The sequence below is a fragment of the Meriones unguiculatus genome, chromosome 4 (genome assembly GCF_030254825.1).
Source record: "Meriones unguiculatus strain TT.TT164.6M chromosome 4, Bangor_MerUng_6.1, whole genome shotgun sequence".
Lineage (NCBI taxonomy): Eukaryota > Metazoa > Chordata > Mammalia > Rodentia > Muridae > Meriones > Meriones unguiculatus.
The window spans coordinates 101,391,409-101,409,313 of NC_083352.1; the positions used below are offsets into that span (position 1 = coordinate 101,391,409).

The 17,905-nt window shown below is 44.5% G+C and overlaps 1 protein-coding gene and 1 long non-coding RNA gene across 3 annotated transcripts in view; one reads left to right on the forward strand and one right to left on the reverse strand.

Annotated features, from left to right (window-relative positions):
- Positions 1-3,726: 3,726 nt before the first annotated feature.
- Positions 3,727-15,010, reverse strand: LOC132653723 (uncharacterized). Its single transcript, XR_009591547.1, has 2 exons — positions 14,900-15,010; positions 3,727-10,868 (listed from the first exon to the last, which is right to left on the reverse strand). It is a non-coding gene; the product is annotated as an uncharacterized LOC132653723 (long non-coding RNA).
- The window catches only part of Gmeb2 (glucocorticoid modulatory element binding protein 2), a 38,916-nt gene continuing 36,003 nt past the window's right edge, over positions 14,993-17,905 (forward strand). Inside the window, exon 1 of one of the 2 annotated variants that reach the window (XM_021645900.2) lies at positions 14,993-15,129. The gene's annotated coding sequence lies outside the window, so the exon portion shown is untranslated. The remainder of the gene's footprint in view (positions 15,130-17,905) is intronic. The other variant, XM_060382700.1, reaches the window with a different exon arrangement.

The following is a 17,905-nucleotide window of genomic DNA, read 5'->3' on the forward strand; positions in this document are numbered from 1 at the left end:
GTCATCCTGAGGTTGGCCTGGTGTTCAGGGTCCCTTCCACTCATGCTAGTACGACATGGGCTGCTTAATGCTAGTTCCCCCAAAGTGAGCCATCAGAAAGCAATGGGGAAGGAGACGCCCGAACTCCTCTCAGGAGCTGCTCACTTCTGTTGGCTATAAGTTAGTAAAAATAGGCCACACTCAAGGGAGTATCAAAGATTTTGTGGTCCTCTTTCATTTTATTCTTGCTTAGACAAAGACAGGTGTTGCAGCTCTGAAAGGAAAGGCTTCCCCTACAGAAGTTCTGCTTTTTCTTTTTTAAATGATCTATTTATTTATTTTACGTGCATTGGTGTTTTGCCTGAATGTATGTCTGTGTGAGGGTGTCAAGTTACTTGGAGCTGGATTACAGACAGGAGTGAGCTGCCATGTCCAGTTGCCAGGAATGTTTTCCCAATGCAGGTTTAACAGCTCTGCTCCAGTGGGGGAGGTTTCCCCAGTATAAGTGTTACACCTCAGCTCTGAAAAGCATCCTGGCAGTCAGGACCCAAAGAATACAATAAAGCCATACCACACACTGTTATACCCAGTTCGAAAGCCCCCAAGAGATCTGCAGGAATCCACTCTGTTGCAAAACACAAGTGGGTCTTTTTATTGTATATTACAAGCTGCAGCTTGGGCACACAACACCCACCACCGAAGTCGTGGGAGCTGAACACGCTTCGCCCAGGTTAGTTGGGTGATATATAGATTCCGATCCCTCCCAGCATGCCCAAGGCAGGGCGATTCCTGCCTGGCAAGCATCTATTGGTCAAAATGCTACATTTTGAATTGGTTGGCTATAGGAAGGTCCCCAGACCATAATGACCTGGTGTCCCTCCCTAGGGGATGGGCCAGTTTCCTAGCAACTGTTATCTCTAGTGGGTGGGGAAAGAATTCTGTAAGGCAGTCCTTCCCCTCAGGGCATTACTAGACTTCTCCACCCACATAGTTCAGGCCTTAATTAATAATAGCTGCTAATTTTTAATCTTTTTGGTCTCTCAACACAAACCTCACCTAAGAGATTTATTGGGAAGAAAAAAAACAAAAACAAAAACCAAAACCAAGGAGATTGGTTGAGTCTTCTTGGGTGAAAATCAGAAGAGAATTGGGTAGAATGCAGGGGTATATTTAGGCTTTTGGGGAAGGGGGGGGTTGGTATATGTGGAAATTTCCAGGGTGACCTGGGATTGGAGGAATTATGTGTCAGGATGTTGGAGCAAGCTTAGGGATTGTTTTTTGTTTGTTTGTTTGTTTTGTTTTTTGTGTGTTTTTTTTTAAGGCAGTGCCTGGCCACTCTCCTGCCCCAGGGCTGGTAATGACCAATACAGTGGTAGAAAAGGGCCCTTAGGGCTGTCCTGGAAGTCTGGGGCAGAGGCTGGAACGCAGTTACAGCTGTCTTAGCCTTTGGGCCTTTACTGCCTGGCTGCTGGAGCTCCCCAGGCAGGGCCTTACCATTTGCATGCCTTGAGGGTTTACAAAGTTTACAAAGTATACAGTTTACTAAGGGAGTCCAGGGAGGGAAGGCTCACTTGGGTTGGCGTAAATAGCCAACAATCACTATATAGCCCTTGCAGACCTAGAACTCAGGATACAGACCACACTGGTCTCAGATTCGCCTGCCTCTGTCTCTCAGTTGCTATGACAGCCATGTGCTACTATCTTAAAGGCATGTGCTACTATCTCCAGCTTTGTGGGAATATTTAAGGTCATTTCAAAACCAGGTGGCCAAGCATGATTGTATACACTTTTAATCCCAGAGGTCTACAGAACAAGTTCCAGGACAGGCAGAGCTACATAATAGAGAGATCTTGTCTCAAAAAGAAAGAAAGTAATTTCAAATGCTTTGATTGGAGTCACTACTGAAGTCTGCATGTGTACCACAAACTCAAGTGTCGGAAACAATCCCAGGAAACAATGTAGAAAGTGGAGACTTTTGGAGAGTATTTCTTTGACTGCTAGATTCTAGTCTCACCTATGGATTAATGCTGCCATGAACACAGCTTGTATCTCTCCCGTTCTTCTGCAACATAAGAGTACAAGTTCAGGGCTGGAGAGATAGCACAGCATTTAAGAACACTTATTCTCCCAGAGGATCCAGGTTCCATTCCCAGCATCCATATGGTGGCTCACAACCATCTCTAACTCTAGTTCCAATGCCCTCTTCTGACTTCCATTGGCACCAGGCTCACACATATACATGCAGTTTTGTATATACACATACAAAACTGTTGGACCCTGCTTGAAAGGTCACAAAGTCTGGCATTACCAGATAACCCCTGAGCTTGGGAATAAAATGACAGACTCCCTTCTTCAGTTGGATTGCTTCTTCCCCCCTTATCTGGGCAAACCCTATATCCTCTAAGAAATGTCAAAGCCCTCAGGGAGATTCCAGGCTCCACCTTTTCCTGATAAAAGAAACCAGATGTGCACCTGGAGATTCCTGGAAATTCCACCCCCATGCTAATGAGATGTTTTAGACCTTAGCTTTTAACTAATGACCTTTATCCATACCTCTAACCACACCTGGAGCTCTCACCCTCTCCAGCCCATAGGATAATTAAGTACTGTGTTCCCCTTCTTAAAACAGTACTGTATCACTGCATGTAAATGAATTATTCTTAGCACTCCTAGCCCCAGCCAATCAAACACATTCACCCTCAAAACCTCTCCCACTGCCCAAGGTTTGTAAGTCCCTGTTTCACATTAAATAAACAGGCCAGTATCATTGATTTTATCAAAGCTCGTCTGAGACTCAACATTTATTCTAGGGAAGGAAGGGCTCCCCTTCTTCAAGAAGAATTTATCACTGGACCCCTCAGAGATCTTGTGACATCAAAGTCTTTTTCTGTGTCTGGGCTTTCTGGGAGAGCCAGAAAGAAAGATAGATAGAAAGAAGAAAGAAAAGAAAGAAAGAAAGAAAAAAAGAAACAAACAAAGAAAGAAAAAAGCTGGCCGGGCCTGGTGTCACACGCCTTTGATTCCAGCACTCAGGAGGTAGAGACAGGTAGATCTCTGAGTTCAAGGCCTGCTTGATCTATTGAGTGAGTTCCAGGACAGCCAGGGCTATACACAGAGAAACCCTGTCTCAAAAAACACAAAAACAAACAAAATAAATAAATGGACAACTAATAAATAATGAACAAATGACACAGCTTAGTTCAGCTGTGCTGGCTAATACTGGTTGTCAACAGGAACTAGAATTGCCTAGAAGAGGAGGAGGTTTCTAGATTGAGTTAATTGTATTGGGAGGACCCACCCCAAATAGTAGGCAGCACTATTAAGCTGGGATCCTGGGCTGAATAAAAAGGAGAAAGCAAACTGGACATTGGTGCCAATCACTCTTTACTCCCTGACTATGGATGCAGTGTGACCTGTTGCCTCATGTTTCTGCTACCATGACTTTTCTTTTTTGTCAGGCAGTGAAAACGGTAACTAATACACTAGCTAGCCTTAAAAAATGCTGAAGACACTTTAGCTGATAGTTGGACAGTCGTCTCACACAAAATCTACCTTACAATCACGTGTTGGATGGGTCAATGGATGAAGGCACACAAGGATGCAAACCTGATGACCTGAGTTCAGTCCCTGGAGCGCACGTGAAAGGAAAAAAAAACACTTCCATAAAGTTGTCCTCTACAACACATCACACAATCACACACACCCACACACCAGTAAATTATAAAGAAAAAGAAAACAACCAAAGCGGTGAATGTGTTAATTCATTGAGTATAAAAGAACACCACTGATAGGATGAATACAGAAAGGAGGATTGACTAGATTGACATACAGGATATAGTCTAGGTAACCCATCAATGGCTGCCTTAACACTGCAGAAATAAAGAACTGGTAGCTGTTCTGTCTACCTAGCTGGGTGCCTCAGGAGTCCCAATATGATGCTGAAGTTCTTGGAGAGCCGTTGGTCTTCACTTCAGGTTGATGGGCTGAAGAAGCTAGGTTCTGATGACAGCAAAGGACAGCAGCAGTGACAGCAGCAGCAACAATGTAATTCAGTTTGTGAACAGGGAAGAGGAACTCATCAACAAGACATAAAATCAAGCAAGCAAACACAAAAACAGAGACACAAAAACCAACAAAAGCAAATGTTTCCCGCTTAGTCCTCCTTGCTTTGAGCTGCTGCTAGCAGTTACCGCCTACATTCAGAGTAGATCTTCCCACTTCAGTGGATGTAATCGAAATCCTTTACTGATGGCAGCTCTTTCACAGGACAGCTGCTTACAGCACCCACAGGTCAGGCTGCTCAAGACTGTCTCTAATTCCAGGTCCAGTGGATCTGACACCTCTGACCCCTGTGGGCACCTGTGCTCACATATACAAACTCACACATAGACACACACACCTAAACAGAATGAAAAATAGTAAAAGTATTGTTTTAAAGGAGAAAATCCCTCACAGCCATGCCCAGAGGTTAATCTAATCTAGGTAATTCCTAACAGGTGTGCCCAGAGGCTTGCCTGTTAGTTGAGTTCAGATGGAATCTAGGTGACAAGAAGGACTAACCATCATACTCTGACAAACACTGACAATAGGGTGTGCAGTGAGCACAGAGGATCACATAGCACATAGCCAGGTGTCCAGAGATGTGAGAGCATATCACAGCACACCTCACTAGCTTGGGAGGGTACAGGTTGGTGCTGAGGGACGTGCTTAGCATGCATGAGGCCTTGGGTCTAATCCCCAGCACGGCAGAAAATGGACTGATGGGGAAAGGTGCTGAGAGACTCACCCTCTGCCACACAGTATGGGTGGGCCATAGACAAAGAGGCCCATCTGCCTCCAAGCCATATGTCTTGGGAGTGGGGGAAGACCTTCATAGACCTGCCCACTGCCATGCTACACAGGCAGGTGGGCTGTAGACACCTAGAAGCCCTTTGGCACCATGCCATTTGGACAGAAAAGATCACCCAGAAGGGGCCCAGCTGCATGGCCGACCTGCAGTGGAAGCCACTACAATGTGCAAATATGTGGCGGGCAGGTGGGAGAAAAAGAGTAGCAGAAGAGTTTGAGCATCATGAAGAAAGGTGGGATTGGAGACCCAAAGGTGGAGAGGGATGGCCTACCGTGAGTAGCCAGCCCCGGCACCTGAGACCATGGTGAAGTCTCAGCCCATTCTGCTAGTGAGGGCCATGTCTGAGTCTGTGGCCATACAGCCCAGGGGTTGTGTTGATGTCTGTGGCTCATATTACCACTACAGACCATGGGAATGTTCCTGGTCTGGGCAGCCGAGGCCTGTGCAGAACTGGTCCTGCTCCCCACTAGTGGCATTCTGGAGAGCTGGCCCAGCACCAGCACCAGCAATCAGGAGAGTGGAGTTGGCCCTGGTAGTGGGGGTGAGATAGTGCCGAGGGCATGAGAGTGGGATAGCTGACCCCAGCCCACTCATCTGCTCGGAGGGGGCTCAGGCGTGGAGATGATGCCCCTCCTTCAACTCTCACTACCTATGGCAGTTAGGAGAGCTGGCCCCAAGGTAATGAGAGTGGGAGAAGCTATCCCTGCTCCTCAGTGGCTGTAGCACTCAGGAGAACAGGCCCTGCACGTCAACTGGGCAACACAGTGGAGCCAGCCTTAATGTTGGAGGCACCGGTAAGCCAGCCTCAAGGGAGGTGGGGGCCAGGGAGAGCTGGTCCAGCTCCTAGACGGCTGCAGCACTATGGAGATTGGGCTCTGAGCCTCAGCTGGGCAACAGAGTGGAGTCGGCTCTAGAGGTGTGAGAGTGGGCAAGCTGGCCCCAAGGGCATGAGAACCAGAGAGCTGACCCTGCTTCCTGCCGATAGCAACATTGGGAGGCCTTGCCAGAGCAGGGCTGGAGAGTTTGCCCTGATTACGCAGATGGAGGGGAGCTGGCAGGCTGACCAGCTCAGCTATCCAGGGCTTTGAGTTGGCTCATCCCAAAATCTGTATCATTTATGAACTGCTGGAGCATGTGAAAGAGCTGGTCCTACTGATCCAAAGCTCAAGGATCTCCATGACACAGGGCAATAACAGTATAACTGGGAAGAGTTCCGGTGAGGAGCCAATACTAATGGTGTAACAGAAGCCAGATACCTTGTACCAGATCAATGCCTCACTGCAACGAATATTTGCAAGTGAAGATGTGGGGACAGAGGGGTATGGCATGAGACATACCATGCTGTGATACACGACAGCTTCCGTAATGACACGTTTTCTATGCTTTGTTTTGTTTTGTTGTTTGTGTGTGTGTTTTTTTGGGAGGGGTGGGGGAGGTCCCAAAGGCAGAGGACAGATATGAGGGGGTGGGGAAACGAGTGGGGGGATTGGAGTACATGATGTGAAATTCACAAAGAATCAATAAAAAAGTTAAAACTTTTTTAATTCTATATTACTTCCATATAGGATAAAGTCATAAGTTGAATCATAACGAGACTGAGAGACTGGAGAAATGCTCAATGGTTAAGAGCACTGCCATCTTCCAGAGGACCGGGGTTCCGGTCTTAGCGCCCACATGGCAGCTCACAACTGCCTGTGACTCCAGGAGGCTTGATGCCATCTTCTGCTCTTTAGGATCCTGCATACACATGGTGCACATAACTCACCAAGCACATACACACACAAATAAAAGATAAACAAGTGCATTAAAAATAACACTGAGCCATAGACTAACCACACATAGTAAGCTTAAAACATCTAGGTAAAAATGCGAGTCATATTATACGTGTGCTATTTTTGCTTCAATGAACAAACTGTTTCTAAGTTCGAGTGCACATGCATACACACAGAGGTCAAAGAACAACTTTTGGTACTTGTTCTCAGCTTTGTTTTCGAGTCAGAAGCTCTTCTGTTGCTTGGTATTCCACTCATACTTCAAGCTAGCTCGCCTGAAATTTTCTGAGGACTCCCATCTCTACCACCCATCTTCATGCATTCCTGTGTCCTTTTATGTGGGTTCCAAGGACCTGAACTTAAGTTACTAGGTATGTATTGGTGAAGCAAGTGCTTTCAGCCACTGAACCATCTCCCCAGTCCTTATTTTCTTTCACCCTTAAATTTTTTGTTACATTTATTTATTGTGTGTGTACAAGAGCGCAGCACGTCACACATGGGGAGGTCGGAGGACAACTTGCAGTTCTCTTTCCACCATGTAGGTCGGTCCTGAGGATCAAACTCAGATCCTTGGGCTTAGCAGCAGGTGCCTTTACTCACTGAGCCATCTCACCAGCCCCTTTCCCCTCTACCTTTGAGATAGGGGTTTCCTACTGTGTAGCCCAAACTGGTCTCAAACTCATGATCCTGGTGCCTTAGCCTCCCAAGTGCTGGGATTATAGCCACCAAAACGATTTAAATGACCCCTCCCCCCATAGAACCTAGGGCCTCTCATATGCTGGGTAAGCAGCCCACCACTGCAATTACCACCTGTCAGCCATTCAGTTATAGGCTTTACTCTCAGACTTTTGAAAGAACTTGTAGCTTGTAAAGAGAACCTTAACATGGGGGCTGAGATGGCTCAGTCGGTAAAGGTACTTTCTGCCAAGCCTGACAACCTGAGTTTTACTCTAGATCACATGATTGTTCATACATACTCCATTGCACAGGAGCATACAAAAAAAAAAACAAAACAAAAAACCAGACACATGTAAAGAAAAATTTCTGAAGTATGTATCATAAACCATAATTTTTATTATTTATTATTATTATATTATTTTTATTATTTTCAAAGTAAATTCTGATTTTGTTTTGTTTTTTGAGGCAAGGTCTCTCTGTGTAGCTCTGGCTGTCCTGGAACTACGTAGATCAGGCTGGACTGAACTCCCAGATATCTGTCACTTCTGTCTTCCAAGTGCTGGAATTAAAGGCATTCACCACCATGCCCAGCCTTCAATTCTTTACAAAAGATTGTATTTTTACTTATGTGTATGTGTGTGTATTCTAAGAGCATGTGCATGTGAGCACAGGTGCCCAAACAGGAAAGAAAAGGGCATAGGATCTCCTGTAGCTGGAGTTACAGACAGTTAGTTGTAAGCTACCCAGTGTGGGTACTGGGTTCTCTGCAGAAGCAGCAAGCACTTTTAACCTCTGTGCCATCTCTCCAGCCTCCTATTTAAGATTCAGTGTCCACTGAGGAAAGTAGGAGAAGGCATTATTTTTTGACGACAGTTTTTCTCGTATGCCCAACCTAAAGTGTGTTAACTCCTTTTGGACTATTGAAGACAGATCTTTCATGACAGGGTCTTTCCTCAAAAGCAGTTCATTGGCAGTGTTGAAGCTGATAGGCAGTTGCCTTTGGGAACTGTGCCTAGAGATCTAATGTCAGCACTTTGTCTCCATGGCCATCACTTTCTGTTTGCTTGTTTTTGGTTCTGTTTGTTTGGTTTTTTTTTTTCTAGACAGGGTTTTTCTGTGTAATCTCAGCTTTCCTGGAATTCACTCTGTAGACCAGGCTGGCCTTGAACTCACAGATCCACCTGCCTCTGCCTCCAGAGTGCTGAAATTAAAGGTGTGTGCCACCCTCCTCCCTCCACACACACACTTATGTTTGTTTTTTGAGACAAGGCCTTACTCTGTGGCTCTGGCTATCTTGTAACTCATTATGCAGATCAGGCTGGTCTTGAATTTACAGAGATCCAACTGCCATTGCCTATAAGTGGGATTAAAGGCATAAACCACCACACTCAGCCCACCATTTTAACAGTTGCAAAATTATTTATGGGTGTAATAAAAATTTAGGGAAACATTCAAACTTTTGAGATAAGTTCTAAACTTGTCTCTGGAAATGTCCTTTTAGACACCCCAGAGGTATGTTTTATTCATAGATATCTCTCAATCTAATCAAGCTGGTGGTAAAGACTAACTGTCATGAGCTGTCATCTTAAATTTTTATGAAGGATGACTGAAAATATAGCTATCTCTCTGTCCCCTCACTAATGGCACTTACAGAAGACCATATTCCATTAAAGAATCTAGAACATTTTTAAAAATTATTTTTACATTGGATATACGTGTGTGTGTGTGTGCATATGTGGTGGTGGAAGCATGTCTCTGCCACAGCATACGTAGAGGTTAGAGGTCAGAGGATGGCTTAGTGAAGTCTGTTCTCTTCTTCCATCATGTAGGACCCTGGGATCAAACTCAGGCAAGCATCTTTACCAGATGAACCATCATGACAGCTCATGACTGTTAATCTTTACTACCAACTTGATTAGACTGAGAGATAGCTCTGAGATCAATAAAACATACCTCTGGGGTGTCTAAAAGGGCATTTCTAGAGATAAATCATGATGACATTGACTTAATCAATGTGTTTAACCTATAGTTTTTAAACTGTGGATAGTGGACTTACATGTGGTAGATTAACAGTATGTGGGGTCATGAATTCTTTGGCAATAGTAAAAGGTTTCTGAATGCATAATGATCAAAATTAATTTAAACTAAAAAGCCTGATGAATTCAAATTGTTTCTGGCAATACTCTTTTGTGTTATATCCTGAAATTTTACTTGTAGCCTTCACTCTGAACCTACAACATGAACAATGCACTTGTGTGCCATCAAGCCACACAAAATAGCAATGAACCCTGACTGAAACCTTTTGGTTAGATTTGAGACTACTGTTTGCTATGTGGTGTTGTTACTGGACATACAAAGTTTTCTGTTCTTATAGTAAAATAATGACTTAATTATGGAAAATAGATTTTTATTATTTTCCTACTCCTTGGTATGTATCAGCTTGGTCTGTCTTTGGATTTTACTGTTAGGACTTTTGAGTTTTTAAATTGTTGTATGAGTTTCTTCAACCTCATTAATCTGAATATGCTTTGAGTCTCTCTGATTTTTTGCTTGTCTACAGCAGTATTTTAGGCCCCAAATATCCCAGAGAGGTATATGGATTTTCATTTCTGGGTCAGAGCACCGTCTTCGGCGGGGAGGGGGAGTGCATGCTTTTCAGTCTGTACCTCCAACTCGCATCGAGTGCTGTCCTTGGTGGGACATAAGAATCTGTTTAACTAGGCAGTGAAAGATTTAGGTTCTGAGTAGGGTTTTCTGTTTTCATCCCTACATCTTTCTATTCTCCAGGGCCTTCTTTGAGTAACACCTAAATCTTTACTCTCTGTTTACAACCACGGCCTTTCCTACTTCTGTGCCTCTCCCCAGCTATATACTTTGTTGACCCCTCCCACGGATTCCTACTACCTCATTTACCTAAAACCCGAGTAACTGTCTCTGATAGTCATTAAATGTTTTTGGCAGCTGAGACGTAGTCTGGTGTTAGGTCAAGTTGAGTGTTCAACACACAGAGACAGTCAGTAGTCCCTAGTTTTTACACAGACACCAAAAAAAAAAAAAAAAAAAACAAAAAACTTGTAACTTTTTGTTATAAGCTAAAATACATAGAACATGTGAATAATAAGACAGGGATTCACTGTCATACTCACTGACATATTATTTACCCAGATTCCCCTAGTGCAAGTATCTTAATGTAACTACAGTCCAGTTATTGATATGAAAGATTATCACTGGCACACTATTAACCAAAGACCTTTTGCAAATTTCGCCAGCTTTTTCTCCAATGTTGCAATAATCTCTTGATGCTTTTTGTATTGTTTCTTTATTTCAAATTGTGCCCAATTTGTGGTATTTCCTCATTTTGTCTTTTATGACCTTTGAAGAACATCAGTCAGTTATAACGCTGATTTCCATCAGTATGAGTTTGTCTGATGTTTTCTCAAAGTTGGCTAGACATTCTTGGCAACAGAGCCAGAGACGGTTGTTTCCTTCAACGGACTGTTACTAGAGCAGTGTGTCTGCTTGTTGTTTGAAAGCCAAGATATTCAGTTATCAAGTATTGGTAGAAAGGAAATCATCCAAAAGCTGGCACCCTGAGAAGATGGAAGAAGGTATTATTATCACCCCTCAGAAGACCACCTTGGAGAACTTAGGTAGATGGAGGAGATACTATAGGGAGGGAGACAGTATAACTGAACTCTGGCCAGAAAGGCTATATATTCTGAGCAGGGTCTTCCTCACTCAGGGTCTCTCCCTCTCTCTCACTAGAAATAATCACAGTAGACCTCAACTGTATTTCCTGAGGCTAGTTTCTTAGACAAACACATTACTTTTCTGAAAGTTAAGTATCACCTTACACATTCCTATACATTCTAAAGCTCACCAGAGGTGTTTTGTTAAGTCTAAAGAGAGATTATAGAGCAGTTAACATTTTAATCATTAGGTTCATTGTTTCTTCAGAATTTAGAAGCTAGTCAGGGTCTTGGGAGATGAGGGAGAGAGGGTGGGACTGGAAGGGGATAAGGGAGGGAGCTACAGTCGGGATACAAAATGAATAAACTGTAATTTATAAAAAATAAATAAATTTTAAAAAGAAGCTAATCAAGAGTGGAAGCAGCTCTGTAAGAGACAGCTCATGAAGGAGTGGATATTGTTTTAAAATAACATCACTCATTCCTATATTAAAATTTAAAAACAATAAGGCTGGGCATAGTGGTGTACACCTTTAATTCCAGTACTCTGAAGTCAGAGGCAGGTGGATTTCTGTGAGTTCAAGGCCAGCCTACTAGTCTACAAAGCAAGTTTCAGAATACCCAGGGCTGTTACACAAACACTATCTTGAAAAAACAAAACAAAACAAACAAACAAAAGATTTTGGCTTTTTTTTTTTTTTTAAATGTATGGCTGTTTTGTCTGCATGTATGTCTGTGTACTATGTTACATATCTGTTGACCACAGAGGCCAGAGGGGACTTTGAATCCCCTGGAACTAGAGTTACAGACAGCAAGCCTCCACATAGGGGCTGAGAACTGAACCTCGATCCTCTGTAAAAGCAACTTCAGCCCCATCAATCTTAAAATTAACATGTGTCATTGGTGGCAACCTGATATGTTTTCTATACTTTAAAAGTTACTATCCTTGGTTTTTGTGATTTACATTTTGGGAAAGCAGAATTATCACCCACAAGAGGTCCATGTTTTCACTGAATGTGTTTGGTTATGCACAAAGGAGACTTGAAGTGATGGGAAGAAAGTTGGCAGATGTGTCTTAGTTACGGTTTGTATTGCTGTGATAAAACATTATAAACAAAAGCAACTTGAGAAGGAGTTTATTTTGGCTTTGAACTCTCAGGTCACAGTCTATCACTGTACCCACTGTACCGGCTAGTTTTTGTGTCAACCTGACACAAATTAGAGTCATCAGAGAGGAAAGAGTCTCACTTGAGAAAATGCTTCCATGAGATCCAGCTGTAAGGCATCTTCTCAATTAGAGATCAGTGTGAGAGAGCCCAGCCCTTGGTGGGTGGTGCCATCCCTGGGCTGGGGGGGAGGGGGGGCTGGGTTCTATAATAAAGCAGGCTGAACAAGCCATAGGAAACAGGCCAATAAGCAAGTCCTCTCCATGGCCTCTGCATCAGCTCCTGCCTCCAGGTTCCAGTCCTGCTTGAGTTCCTGTCCAGACTTCCTCTAGTGAGGGACTATGATCTGGAAGTGTAAACCTTTATACTTGAAAGGGAACCACAGGATCCCTCCCGGAGCCAAGGGAGGCAGGAAATGGTTTTCACCATTCCTGTGGCACATGGCTTCAGCTTACTGAACTTGGGTTGAGCTTCAATTCTGGCCTTCAGAGGAGTAAGAGAATAAACTCACACTACTCATTTGCTTGAGACAGGGTCGTGTTATGGAACCCAAACTACCACTTAACCCTCAATCTTTCTTCCTCTGTCTTCTAAATTGGAATTATGGGTGTGTGATAAACCTGACCTAAAGCTTGTTTTTTTGTTTGTTTTAAGACAAGGTTTCTTTGTATAGCCTTGTCTGCCCTTGAACTCACAGAGATCCACCTGTCTCTACTTCCCAGAGTCTGGGATTACAGGCATGCACCACCATGCCCAGCTCTTACAACTTGTAATTTTAAGGCACTAAATTTGAGGTAATTTTTCTTACAGTAATAAGAATAGTAAAAATACGTAATAGAACATATTTTAAGCAAGGTATCTTGAAATCATGCAAACTTGTTTTACTTCAAACTTTTATCCATTAATTTTCTTTCTTTTTCTTCTTTTTTTTTGTCCTGGACTTGCTTTGCAGACCAGGCCGGTCTCAAACTCCCAGAGATGTGCCTGCTTATACCTCCCAGAGTGCTGGCCTCACAGATATGCACCACCGTGCCTGGCTCATCCATTAATTCTTCAAAACTACCCAGTGGATTTTGTCTGCCACAAGTAATGTTTTCCATTTCCTATTATGTTTATTAATCAAAACTCCACTGTAGGGAGGAACTGTCCTGTGTCCCCTTTATTTATGCAGTATTTGAACCTACACAGCTTCCTGTTCTTTTGGCATAATGCGGCACCATTATCATGGTGCTCACATGGCCCAAACGCTGAGCTACTCTTATTCCCTGTGAGAATTTGTTTTGGAAGTACTTCCTTAATTCTTGGGGGCGCGTTTAATACTGGCTTAGATTACTGAGGCTGCTGCAACAAAAATAAATATCCAGTATGTGCTTATAAATAATCCAAATCTACCATTACAGTTCTGAAGACTGGCAGTCCAAGAATAAGGCTTGGTTCAGTACAGGGAAAGGACTGCTTCCTGCCTCAGACATGGACCATGCCTGCTACCACCTTCTCAAACCCCTACTTTCTACTATTAGCTTCTTAGGGAGTTAGGATCCAGTACATAAATGGGGGAGTTATGGACACATGGCGATACCAGCTGTTAACACCCTTCATTCCCTCTGCAGACAGGGCTCTGCTCAGATGAGGGCTGCCCACAGTAGGACTAACCTCAGACACTGGTGACCAGAACCTGTGTTTCTGAGCAGGCTGGACAAGCTGATTTTTCTGACTAGATTACATGGGGAGACCATAGATGTAGCCTTCTACCACACTCTCCAAGCTTCCCTGAACAAATGTTCACACTGGCTACCAGCTCTTCTCCAGGCTTACTATTTGACCTCATTAGCATTTATTTCTGCAATGACAAGCTTGTGTGTTTATCACACAATAATCAAAACAAACAGCACTGACAAAGACTTTCATTTCAGCATGAAAGTGCAATTCTCTTAGTTATGGGGTCAGTAATATGAAAATTTTGCTTGTCAGCTTCCCACCCTGGCAGCCATGCTGTTAACAGGGAGTCTGTTGCTCAGTCCAAAGCAGGCATCCATTTCTACTCTGAAGACTCAGGATGGGCAGGGCAGGAATCCTGAAGCCCTTGACTGAACCCTAGAGAGCACATTGAGCGCTTAGGGGAGCTGGCCTGGTGCTAGGAAAATAAATAAATAAATAAATAAATAAATAAATAATGCAATTCTTCGGGCATTCAAGACACTCGATGAGACTTTATGGCTTCAAGATACCGAAGACACTTAACTTTTAACTTTCATTTAAAACTTTAATGGGCTGGACGTGGTGACACACTCCTTTAATCTCAGAACTCGGAAGGCAGGCAGATCTGAGTTCCCGGTCAGCCTGGTCTACTTAGCGAGTCCCTTTTTTTTTTTTAAAGTTTAAATCGTGTTGGACTACCGGCTGCAACGTCAGCTGGTCAGCCGCGTGAAAACACCGCTCCGGATTGAACAGGTTGAGAAAGCAAATTCGAAAGCCTTCAATTTAAAAACAACAACAACAACAAAACAAAACACGATTCTGTCCGAAATAAGCAAGAACGCCTGTGCTCAGGTCGCACCTGAGTTCTACGACAGTGTCTGTCGCAGCAAGGCCGAGTCTGGGTTGCAGAGCACACACCTAGGGTGCACGGTTCTCCGGTGGAGACTCTACCCGGACTACAATCAAACAACGCCAACCTCGGGTTGACCCCACAGAACACCTAGCCACTGGTCACACACCCAAGGGCATGCGCGCACGCGCGCAAGGACCCTTGAGGTACTATCTCACCACACTGTGCGCTTCCGCGCTGGGCGCCAAATAAGTCTCCAAGCTCGCCCGGGCCGTGCGTGCGCGGCCTCGGTGTTGCGTCACTAGGAAGCGCGTGCCCGAGCCGCCGCCGCCGCCGCCGCCGCCGCCGCCGAATCCCCAACAAGGAGCGAAGGCTGCGGCCGCCACCGCCACCACCCGCCTCCGCACCCGTCACAGCCGGGCGCCGGAGCAGGCCCGTGTGGGCCCAGGTAAGCGGCATCGGCGCGCCCGCGCACCCCCGCGGCGAGGCTTCTCGCGCCGCTCACGCGCCGCCGTCCAGTCAGGGGTCCCTGCGGAGCGTCAGGACGTTACGGCGGGGGGGAGGGGAGGCCGGGGGAGGGGCGGCGGGTGCGCGAGGGCGGCGGCGGCGTCAAGCGCGGCGGCGTCAGGCTGGCGGGCGGGCGCCTGGCGGGAGGGCTCGCGAAGGCGGCTGTGCTTCCGGCCTCCATCTTGCCTTCGCCCGGGGAAGGGTCGGGTCATAGTGAAAGCCGAGACGGAGAGGGACGCTGGAGGGAGCGGGATAGTAGGGAGTGGTGTAGCTCGGGACCCATCGGTGGGCATCAAATGGACCGGGTTCCTGAGGGAGGGTGGGAAGACTGGGAATGACTCATTTGATTCGTACCGGCTTAAATCCTTGGGTGGGAGCTGTGTGGATGAATCCCTGGCTTGAAACAGAATCTACAGAGATCCACGAATAGGGACCAGAATCCTAATTATAGGGACTCCTCTTTAGTGGAAACATGTCAGTGGTGGGAGCAGCCTTGGTAGGGACCCATTTATAAAACTGGTTGGTGATTAGAACTCTCCATAGGAATTGAATGGATAATCCTAATTGGTGGGAACCGGATCTTTTGGCCCAGTTTTAGTCATTATTGGTTGGTTACATTTAGTTGGTAACTTCACTGCTGAACCGAAGTTTTCTTGCCAACATTTCAAATACAACAATTTTAATCACAGCATTCTTACTAAGTTAAAATTAAATGGACAATACGATTGCCTGCTTAGTTTGTTTCTTCATAGGAAGTATGTAAAACTTTTTGGGAAGATATCCTGGGATACATATATACAAACATACATACATACTATTTGGACATGCAAAGTGAAAAGAACAAACTGGTCAGCATGTGTTTGTGAGAGAGACATAGTTAAAGCCCTGGGATAAACAGATTCAAACCTAGGCCAAAGACTCACCCACTTTAAGACCCACCTGGAAAGGGAAGACATTTAGGTGTCCCTTCAGTGCCAGGAGACAAACTCACATGGATTGGGCTTGCCATGTGATTATTGATTCCTCCATTCCTTCTTCCCTTCTCCCTGCCTTCCTAGGTGGTCCTTTTTTTTTTTTAAAAGATTTATTATGTATACAATATTCTGCTGTGCATGTGTGCCTTCACACACCAGAAGAGGGCACCAGATCTTATTATAGATTCATGTGAAGCCACCATGTGGTTGCTGGGAATTGAACTCAGGACCTCTGGAAGCAAAGACAGTGGTCTTAACCACTGAGCTCACTCTCCAGCCATACTAGATAGTCTTAATATATCTAAGACTGGGGCCATAATCCCAGCATTCATGAGGCAGAGGCAGAGGCAGATGGGTTTCTAAATTTGAGGTCAGCCTGGTCTATACAGTGAATTTCAAGACAGCTGGAGCTACATAGAGGGAAAAAAAATTGAGACTGGCCTGTAACTAAACCAGGATTTATTGTTGTTGTTGTTGTTGTTGTTGTTGTTTTGAGACAAGGTCTCTCTGTGTCCTTACTGTCCTGGAACTCACTCTGAAGACCAGGCTGGCCTTGATCTCATATATCTACCTACCACTGTCTCTACCTACTGAGTGCTGGGATTAAAGGCATGCCCCACCACTGCTAGGCAAGTGAAATTTAAAATGTTTGTTGAAGCTTGTGTAAAGGTCTTTGAAGCCTAACTCTCAAGTAGTACATTAGTGAAAAACTTTCAGAAATAGGAAGTCTGCCAATGAATTCCTTGTAGCTTTTCTGCCTGAGAAGCATTTGAAGATTGTCTCTGCAGACCTGGATTGGCTAACCTGGGGATGGGGATTTCCAGAAACTCTTTCAAAGCTGGAAATGTTCACATGTGAGACCTCCACCATGACAATGTGTCTCATTCTGTTGGATAGCTTCCAGATTTATGGTGAAGTGATAGTAAAAGGCTTGTTGTGCTCAAGGATTTTTTATTTTTTTTTCATCAGTGTTAGGTTTGGAACTTATGATCTCATATGCAGGCTCCCAAGTCCCCTCCCACTGAATTTTGAAAATATTTTTTTCTGTTTTTGTTTTGTTTTGTTTTCTGAGACGCGGTTTCTCTGTGTAACAAGCCCTGGCTGTCCTGGACTCACTTTGTAGACCAGGTCAGCAAGGGCTAAATAGTGAGATGCTGTCTTAAAAGAAATTTCTGAGGCCAGGGATCATCAGGCAAGGGCACTTACTGCTCTGCCTGACAACATGAGTTTTATTCCCCAGGATTCTCAAAGTGGACAGAGGAAATTATCTCTACCAAGTTGTTCATTGATCTCAATGCTCTATGACACAAACATATACTCTTCAAACACAAATAATAAACTTGTTAAAAAACAAGTTCTGAGCCTGATGTGGTGGTACACATCTTTGATCCTAGCACTTGGGAGGCCAGCGCCTCCTGTATCCTAGGCTGACCTGGAACTTGCTTTCTGGGTTTCAATGACCTTGAGCTTCTGTTTCTTCTCATCCTCTTGCCTACACTTCCTTTATGCTGGGAATACAGATGTACACTACCATATATGCTGTGCCAGAGATGGGACCCATGACTTTGTACAATCTAGGAAAGCACTCCACCAGCAAAGTTTCAGTCCTAGCTGAATATTTTCATGTTTATTTCCTATCCTTATATCTTCTTGAAAACATCTTTATTTTAATTTTTTACTCGCTTTTGAAATTAGGTAGTTTGTTTTCTTATTTTCTATATATTCTGGTTGTAAGTTCTTTAT